This window comes from Melopsittacus undulatus, chromosome 3, assembly GCF_012275295.1.
Source record: "Melopsittacus undulatus isolate bMelUnd1 chromosome 3, bMelUnd1.mat.Z, whole genome shotgun sequence".
In the NCBI taxonomy this organism is placed as follows: domain Eukaryota; kingdom Metazoa; phylum Chordata; class Aves; order Psittaciformes; family Psittaculidae; genus Melopsittacus; species Melopsittacus undulatus.
In genome coordinates this window covers 78,478,201-78,484,200 of record NC_047529.1, presented here as the reverse complement: position 1 = coordinate 78,484,200, position 6,000 = coordinate 78,478,201, and positions in this window count along the sequence as shown.

Sequence of the window (6,000 nt, the reverse complement as noted above, 5' to 3'; positions counted from 1 at the left end):
ACCCGCACGGGGCTTTGGGAGTCTCTGCCACAGCTGTGCAGCCCACACAGCATACAATGTTGCTAATTTCCCTAGTTTGTTTGTTTTTTTTTCCCTGCCACCCTGATGCTGCTTGGGTGGCAGCTAATAAAGCTTGTGGTTGTGCTACCTCTCCCGCTTCCTCAGCATTTCTTGTTTCAACGGATCTAGCTGTTCCTCCAAGTCTTGGATTTACCCTCAGGTTACTTTAAACACACCAAGCAGCAGGGCTCCTCACAGCCACTCAGCGTGTTGCAGGCGCTTTTTAGGCTTTGCTTGTGGTGTCTCTACAAACTGCCCCCAGTACTTCAGTAGATTGAGAGGGCATTTTTTGTGGGGTTTCTTTTTCCTCTTCAAGTCGCTCACCCTGCTCTGTGGCGGCTACAAATGCCTACCTGCTCGGCTGCAGGTATAAATGCCTGCCCGCTCAGCAGCAGTTACAGCTGCCTGCCTGCTCAGCAGCAGCCATAAATACCTGCCCACAACCCCACTTTTTCATTAACCTTTTCTTGCCCGGAATGTTAATCTGCTACCTGTTAAAAACTTCTGTGTGAGCCTGACAACAAAAAATACATAGAACACCGTATCTTGGTGCAGCTACACATTTCAATGACCAAACACCGCCCACAACACGCCCAAACAAGAGATCCCACAAGCACACGCTGCACAACTACAATACTTGAAACACAAAATCCAGACAATCAGTACCCTCTATGCGGCCCTATGTATAGGATGTGGCGCAATCCAGTTGCGGTGCCTTCAGCCTCACATGCAGAATGTGATGCAATCCGATACCTGTGCATCTCCACTACATGGCCCCATGTACAGAAAGCGGGGCAACTTCGTAGTAAATCATGGCATAACCTGGTAGCTGTGCACTCCGATCCCCAGCCCCACTAATTCTTTATACCCAACTATTTATCTCACGCTCTCTCAGACCTGGAATTCCACCCTCATCACCATTTATGTTCCAGAGGTTGAGGATTCCAGGTGAGAGAGAACGAGAGACAAATAGAGAACTCACAACTAGTTTATTAATATAGGAAAATGTAGACACTCTAACAGATACAGGAAAGGATACTTTCGAAGAGTGTATACATTACGAACCCCAAGGACCCTGTGAAGACGATCAGGAAACCAACTCCAAGGATCATCTTCGCACTGCGAGGACAAGGGCTCTACCGTGGCGGGCATGCCCCCAGAGGCAACGTTGACCTGGATAGCATGACGTTCTGCAACTTCACATCGCATGAGGCTCAGGGTTTTGGACTGACAAAACTGCACACTCATTCTGAAGCAGGGGGCCAGCCTACGTCGGAAGAAGTGGCCAGCAATATTAGAAAGGTCTTCAAGGGTCAAGACTTTTCTGGAGAGTGCTACAGCGGAACTTTACGGGTAGGACCCAAAGCTGGATTTTCTCGGCAGGAACCAAAGCAGGACACACTGGAAGAAAGAGGGGGGAGCTGCCACGGACCATTACCTCACGTTTTAGGCTTGCCTGCCTAACACTATCTCTTATGACAGTGACAAGATTTAGTTCCATCTGTGCCTTCACCTTTCTAACTTTCTCTCTACATAACCTAACATCCTTTTACTGTCCATGGGGTGACAGTCTCTTCTTCCACAGGTGATAAATTTTCTTCACCCCTCCCCACCCCAAGTTTTAACAATATCTCCCTGTTCAGCCAGACTGGTCTTTCCTGATGGTTTGATTTTCAGCACGTAGGGAATGCCTGCTCCTGCACCTTAAGGATTTCATTTTTGAAGAGTGTCCAGCTTTTCTGGACTCCTTTTGTCCTTCAGTAAAGTTCCCGAAGGAATTCTGCCAAGCAACATCCTAAACAGGCCAAGGTCAGCCCTCCAGAAGTCTAAGATGGAGGTTTTGCTGACCTACTAGAATATCTGCTTGGTTGGCCTTCTCCCTGATCTTCATTCACAAACATTCAGCCTTCTCACTCACAACGCTGATTTCAAGGCAGTCAGTGCACTCTCTGACATGCAGAGCAACCTCACCGCCTCTTTTTCCTTGCCTATCCTTTCTGAAGAGCCTGTAGCCATCCATAGCAGCACTACAATCATGCGAATCATTCCACTGTGTTTCTGTGGTGGCGATTATGTCATGATTTCCCTGCTGCACAATGGCTTCCAGCTCCTCCTGTTTGTTGTCCATACTGCAGGCATTGGCATAAATGCATTTAAGTTGCCCTGTATATCTGGACTTCAACAGTGGCATGCTACCCCATGGCTCATTTTTAGTAAGTCTGGTGTTATCCCCTTCCCCCTTCAAACCTAATTTAAAGCCCTCTCTATAAGCCCTGCTAGCTCCTGGGCTAGAATCCTTTCCCCCCTTTGGTACAGGCATACCATATGTGCCGTCAGCAGGTCTGGCACTGTATAGACTGACCAATGATCAAAAACCACCAAATTCTGGTGCTGGCACCAATCACAGAGCCAAAAATTAACCAGTGAGATTTTTCTGATGTAAACATTGTCATTGATTGTGACTGGCAGGATGGATAAGAACACTACTTGGGCTCCCGAACCCTGAACCAGTCACCCCAAGTCCCTGAAGTCCATTAATCAGATTCTTGGCCAAACTCAAAACAGTTTGAAGAATATACTTTATTATAAAAATGTGCAACTATCCATAAAATTTTATTAGGCAGCCTTTTATATTACAATCATTGGAGGAGTCAGTCTGGTGTTTGCTATTCTTCTGTCTTTGCTCATGTCTTAACAGAACCAGGTAGTCATGCTTTACAACTAAGTTATACAGGTGGAATAATAGTAACTTCCCTATGATACATTAATAAACTCTTATTTTTATTAATGTAATATTAAAAGCAAGAGTAATGCTTGCACACCACACCTAAGTAGTTTTGGTAGTAAGAAACAAAAACTTGTCAGTTTGTTCCATTCTGGAAATCCAAAGGTAATACGGTCAATGTGAGAATTTGTTATTCAGAATATTAAACTTTAAAATGAATGGTTGGATAGCAACATTTTCCTATGATTGTAAATGCACCACTTTGAATAAAGTTTTTTGGCAAAATACACTGTAGCAATAATTTATAAGTAAAAATCATTCAAAGAGTTTTGCGGAGAATGTGCAGTCTGTGCAGCTAGTCTGGCACTGATAAACAGTCCGGGCTGCTGCTTATATCTCACCCACATAAAGCTTCCCTTGCACTCACTGCAGCCTGTCCTTGAAGCTCCTCAAAGCCTTCTTTCAGAAGGGTAAAGGAAAAATTATCAAATTTATGCCTTTAATAGACCAAACATTTTGGTGATCTGTAGCAATGAAAGAAATTACGAGTTTTAACAGCTGTGTGAACCCTGGTTGTGAGAGAAGTATGCAGAACTCATGAAATATAGAGTAAGGGTGGTTTAATGTAAAGCTTTTGAGAAGAAAAAAGGTAGCATGAGTCAGTGACTGATGGTCAGCCTTTGAATCACCTGAATTGTATCACTCTTCTAAGTTGCAAGGATGAATTTGCACTGAGTGAGTTTGTTGATAAAGGATGGAGAAAATCTGGCTTTTGGTATAATATTAAAGTAATATGCAGACAATGTTTATGTCAGGTTTTTTCTGCAGCTGATTTTGGCATCATTACTGCTTTGTTCTTTCATCCCACATATGCCACTTCTGCTGCTGGCAGAAGTATTCAGGACCTATGTGAATGGGGCTGTTTTGTCATTGCAAATGTACGCAGGGTACTGGTGAACAGGAACTGACGTTCGTCACTGCAGCCATGTCCCAGGGTTTGCTACAGTGCTACTCTTGGGTCTCTCCAAAAATAACAGAAGAATGGGCTAAGAAAAGCTCTATTTTGAAGTTGGTAGTTACACATGGTTCAAATCAACTTGAAGCAGATACTGCAGTTGTCTGTCCACATGCAACCTTAATTTTTTTGCTTTTTTAGATTTGTTAAGGACTCAAGATATTGTTGGCTGGGTTAATGCTGTACGGAGCAGACTCACGGACATTGTAGAGGTGTAAGCTTTACTCCTTGTGGTGTAGTTAAGAGATTTTCTCGTGTCAGCTTTGCTCTTGAACTGGTGCTCTGGAATACTTTAAGTGGCTTTTGTAAGCACTTACTGCATACAGAAGCTGCCAGTTCCTGAGCGGGCTCACAACATGGTCAGTCCAGCATGCTGCTCTCACTGAAAGAGCTCCCCACTTTTTTTTTTAGATATGGTTCTACAGGCATATGCTCCTTGTGATCGAATTTGCTGCCTAGGGAAGCAAGTTGTGCATCAGGTGGCAGCTTAAACCCTGGTAGCTTAAGGTAGAATGTAGATCTCCTCTAGTGGCTTAGCTTAGACAACAGTCTATCAGATGCATTAGCTTGCTTTTAATTCAAAACACAGTTATTACTAGCTTAATTCTGGTTTGTGTCCACCCTCTGTTGTCCTACAGATAGATTATTTGGATTCCACAGGTGCTCAGACAAGTAGTAGATGGCTGTGGGCCTGAAAGCTCTATGGCCACATTTCCACAGTGCTGTGGACCCAGCTGCTTAACATGTAGCCCAGCCACCTGTGTCACTGAATTGTCTTGTCTTCATCATACCTTTAGTCTCCTTCATACTATATGTGCCTTCAGTCTAATTTAAGTACTCTTGATACTCCATGTGGGTTTTGTTTTACCCTGGGTATCCCAGGATGAAACTTTCAGCTCAATTATGTGAAAGTTGACTGTAAACAACAAAATTGAACACATGCATAATATAATATATATTCAGTTTCTTTGAAACTTAAAGGTCAGGAGTGTACACAAGTGCTCGGCTTATTTCTGGCTATTTGGCATTAGGCTGTATTTGACAGAACAGATTAAACACTGGGCAAAAGTGACAAAAGCATAACTCTCTGTAGTGCACTTGGTATATACATTCTTATGAAAAACTAAAATGCAAGTTAAATACATACTTATTTTATTCCAGGCTATAGAATAAGTGTATTTAGGCAGTTTTTCAAAGTGTATTGTACACTGCATGCACAATAAACCAGTTTAATTGCTTGACTGTTTTACAATTTGTGTTCAAAGAACTGTATGATAGGCAATGAGATCATGTTATGGCACAACTTGTCCATTTGGACCATATCAATTTTTTGATTAAAAAATTTGAGAAACCCAAACTGATAAAGTGTATATTAAACATTTTAATATGAGCATATACTCCAAGAAAGAAAAGTCACGTTACATTCAATTTTTAAATCCCTCCAAATAGAGGATTTAAAACAAGAAATTTGGAACGTGATTTCATTGCAGTATTACACTGAAGACTGGTGTAATATTTTTTTACAATGACGTAACAGTTTTTAAATACAGATTTTGGAATCTTATGCTAGAAATTAAGATAATATTTTAGGGCACACATCTACCTTTAAAACTGTCCTTGAAAGGATGACTTGTCTATGTTGACAGGAACTTCTACATGTGTGAAATATCTTATAAAGATAGCTTATGACTAGCAGGTCACCATCAAATAGTAACACTAAGAATATTAAAGTCTACATTTCTAAATACTTACGCATGCAGTTTTGTCTCATACACATTATTTAGATGTGTGGACTTAAATTTATTGTGCCTCAAACACCAACAAACTTGAAAATACACTACGTAAATATATACATATATGATGCTGTATATGTTTAGTACCACAGTAAATACAACTGTAATCAAATGATACTAGACATATGTAGGACCATAAATTCCAATCTAAAAAAAAGGCAGAAAAAAATCATTTATTCTAACAATATTTCACAGTAGAAGGAGGCAGTCCTTTCTCAGTGAATTCCCCCCCCCTCAGTATTTGTAAACATCATAGCTATTATTCTATCAGTATAATAATTGAATAGTTTATTCATAATGGTAAGTAGCTAACCAACATGAATAAAGTTGTCATAACACAGTAACAATTTCAGACAAAACAGGTATTTATTAAAAGAAACATTTATAAATATTTTGTCTTGCATTTT